The sequence below is a fragment of the Sinocyclocheilus rhinocerous genome, unplaced genomic scaffold (genome assembly GCF_001515625.1).
Source record: "Sinocyclocheilus rhinocerous isolate Xijiao unplaced genomic scaffold, SAMN03320098_v1.1 scaffold851, whole genome shotgun sequence".
NCBI classification, from domain to species: Eukaryota; Metazoa; Chordata; class Actinopteri; order Cypriniformes; family Cyprinidae; genus Sinocyclocheilus; species Sinocyclocheilus rhinocerous.
In genome coordinates, this window is record NW_015624573.1 from 1,152,102 (window position 1) to 1,156,187 (window position 4,086).

Here is a 4,086-nt window from a genome sequence, read left to right on the forward strand (position 1 = left end):
GACCTCCTTACTGAAGTGAAAGTGTTGGCTGGTGTCACTATCTCGCGAACATGCTGGCGGATCTCCACCAAATTCCGGGGGATCCCTTCAGCTCGAGGAGCCCTCTCGAACGCCACCCTCCGCGCGTCGGTAGCCCCCCAGGATTGCTAGATTGTTCGGCGCCGGACCGGGAATTTAACCACCTATAACTCCCGAACCCCAGGGGCTATCGACGTGGGGGTGGTCTCATTCGAAAGCGGGCTTCTAGACGTACACTCGATTCGCGTTCGAGAGGGTTCCTCGAGCTGAAGGGATCCCCCGAATTTGGTGTGGATCCGCCGCGCCGTTACGGAGATATGGCCGTTCAAAGTTTCAATGGTTTTCCATAGACTTTAAGCTTTAAAGAGTTTCATCCAGGTCGCCAGTAGCAAACAATAGAGCGTGCTAGCTGCTGGACAAACTAAGTAATTACACCATTTCAAGCATTTTATCTGCGTTATATGCTCTGTAAAAAAAATTTTCATATCGGCGGCGCATCGACGGCATATTCGCCGATATCGATATATCGGCGACAGGCTCATATCGGCCGATAATATCGGCAAAACGATATATTGGTCGGGCTCTAAATCAAACACACCTGAACAAGCTAATAAAGGACTAAGGGTTATTAGAAAGCTACAGGCGGGTGGGTTTTTATTAAGTTTGGAGCAAAACTCTGCAGGACTGTGGCTCTCCAGGACCGGCGCTGACCATCCCTGGCCAACAACTTCACTTCTTTTTCTTTTATTCAGTCACGTTCACTACAGTTGCACTACAGAGAGTTAAATTTCAGTGTTATCGATTGTCAGTGATATGTGTATGTTATGTGTGACAAAGTGGCAGATAAACATATTTCAAGTGTTAAAGGTGCAATAGGTGATTGTCTTCAGAAACATTTTTTGTTATGCTGGTTGAAAGTCTCTTCACATCCCGATAGCAATCATTAAGTTAAGTGGTCTAAATGTATTTATCTGTATTTATATATTCTGTGGAAGGTGTAGGACCAAGAAATGTTTGTCCAATCAAAACGTTCGGTCCGAGCGTTTTAATATGCTGTCCTACCTGCCTGTCAACATATGTATCTGCATACCTCTGCGCACCCGGTTCGCGCAGACAGGATACGTCATCAGCGTGTTCACACACGCTGTGCAGACAGAGCGAGAATGGCAGACAAACATCAACAACCCGATCTTCCTTCCTGGTATTGTAGTACTTTTAAAGTTTTCTCACCGTGAATGACACATGATGTAGCTCAGTGGTTCCCAATTCCAGTCCTCGCGACCCAAGCTCTGCATATTTTGCATGTCTTGCTTAGTTAACACACCCGATTCAGATAACCAGCTCGTTAGAAGTGAGCTACATGCATGAACTGTGTTCCGATCGATATGATCCCTACACAGTGTTTATTGCTCCCTACTGCCTGAACAGGGGAATTGAGAACCGCTGATGTAGCCTATTGTTGTAATGTTGTCGCTGGTATTCTGATCTGTGAGCGTATATGCGTTCAGGGGGCGTGGCTTTGGACGGCGATTGCAGGGAGGGTGGGACATTGGCTTTCAGTGCTATCAGGCTAAAGTTAGCATTTTCCAAGATCTCCTACTGCACCTTTAAATGTGTTGGTCTAAATCAGGGTTCCTCAAATCTTGCCCTGGAGGGTCAATGCGCTGCAGAGTTTAGCTCCAACCCTGATCAAACTCACCTACCTGTGATTTTCTAATGATCCTGAAGACATTGATTAGCATGCTCAGGTGTGTTTGATTAGGGTTAGAGCTAAACTCTGCAGGAAAGTGGATCTCGTTGGGCCAGATTTGAGGATCCCTGGTCTAAATAATTGCTAAAGTACTTATTTAAAAAAAAATGTTTTTATTCTTTTGTTTTATCACGCTTGCATAGATGGGTCATTTTTGACCCATGCATCTAAACTTGATGTAGTAACACAAAACCTAGCAAAAAAAAATTTAATATTAATTTGTGGTCATTGAAAAAAGATATTTGGAATATTCATGGATCACAGAATTCATAGATCAGGGAATATTAAAAGCTGAAATAAACCGATTTCAAAAGATATAACAAAAAATGCCCGGCGAAGTATGAAATAACATAGGAAATGAATACGGGTCATTTTAGACCTATGTTGTGCATTAGAAGAGGTTTGCATAGCTTGTGCATCAAAGGGTTAAGCACATGTTCATGCTGGAAAACAATGATTTAATGCAGATGATTCAGTGCTTGCGGTAACTGCAGGGTTGGGTGCTCATGCATTACCTTTTATGCTGAGTCCTTCCATTAATCCCTTAACGCAATGGTACTGTTCACACACCTGTGCTTGGAGCTGGTGATCAGTTTCACGAGTCCGTGACGCACATTTTCCTCGGTCAGCAAAGAAGGGAACCATTTGATGAGTCTCTGCGCCAGGTGCCTGTGATCCGCACGGCCCTTGTCCACCAGTCGCCCGTCCATATCATCCATGTACCACATCTTCCACTGCGACTTTATCTCTGACAAACAGTTCAAGTTGCCGGTCGCATCACGCACGACAAGATCATTAAATTCGCGCATCTTCTGAATGTTTTTAATGGTCGGGTACCTCGTCCCGTGCCGGATTATAACTGTCAAATGAATTTCGCTGCATTTCGAGGAAGGCAGCGTCACGAGGGAGTTGTTTATTGCCAAAATATCGTCGATTAAGTACGCGTTGACCTCTTCATAGCGACCTTTGGTGCCAAAATACCTGGCGATGGCTGGAATTATGATTTTTGTGGATGAGTGGATGCTACAAGAGGACATAAACGCCCAGTAACTTATAATGCAATGAAAAAGAACAAAACATATTGTTGTTACCACTTGTTTGACCATGTTTGTGTTTTGGGTTGGGTTGCTCGGCGTCTCTTCTCCTTTTGCGCAACTGAAAAGTGACTCATTTCGATGAGACTTTACTCGCAGGCTGATGTTTACACCGAGGATACGAGTAGCTTCTTCTTCTTCTTCTTCTTCTTCTTTGACGTTTTATGGCGGTTGGCAAACCAGCTTTAGGTGCATTTACCGCCACCTACTATGCTCCCCAATCTATTCCTGCCAAACACCTCAGTCAAATAGTAGCTTTCCCTGTTGATCTGCTTTATCTGTCTCTGTATTTGTAGCTACTGGTTACACTTGTCCTGACAAATACTAAAAATACATTGGTAAAATAAATTATGGTAAATAGGCTACTTGGTCAAATAAATTAAATAAATGGTTATGAAACCGCCGGATTTAACAGAATTAACAGAATTTTAAGTGTTTTTTTCCCCTAGGTCTAGACAGGTCATGAAAATTCATATCTATTCTATATCTGAATACATTAGAAACATTTAATCTACTAAAATTTAATCTTTCAGTGAGTAAAATTGGTACCAAAGTGACCATGTTCAACCAGAGATGAACAAAGTCAATATAAAACAACGAAAAACATAAAATCAAGTAGAAATTCCATAAATTATTTCACAATATTATTAAATGCTAAAATGTGTCTGTACCTTGTATGGTTTTGGGTGTAGGCCTAAATAATAATGCATGTCAAGTATGATTAATTACTGTGTCATAACAAACTAATATCCAGTTAATTCGCTTTATGTTTATTTAGTAAGAAAACACATGTTTAACACATGAAATATAAGTTTAACAAGCACTAGCACACTTGAGCATTTTAGATGTCACTCTGAAATAGGACACTATACAAATTACTGTGGATAGTAGTATGTGCCTAGGTGTTTTAACCACATGCATCCTCAATATCCTTCATACCAGTGTCATCATGGTCAAGTAGACCACTTTTATTTACGTTTAAATTAGCCATATTATGTTAGCTATTCAATTTGAATGTGAAAACAGGTAATGCATCTCTAGGTGTCTGTAGAGCAACCAACCCCCTATATTTAATATGTAGACATATCATTTCGTATATTTATACACAGATAAATCCAGTGTTACATTCTGGTTGGACATCGAAGAGGGGGCGGGGCGTTGAGTACTACGTCACGGGGGCGGGACAAGACCCCCCCCCTCTTCTTCTTCACACAGGAGCTGCTT

General features: G+C 41.9%; 1 pseudogene; it reads right to left on the minus strand.

Annotated features, from left to right (window-relative positions):
• Positions 1 to 2,496, minus strand: part of LOC107744775 (multiple inositol polyphosphate phosphatase 1-like) — a 14,821-nt pseudogene extending 12,325 nt beyond the window's left edge.
• Positions 2,497 to 4,086: the final 1,590 nt, after the last annotated feature.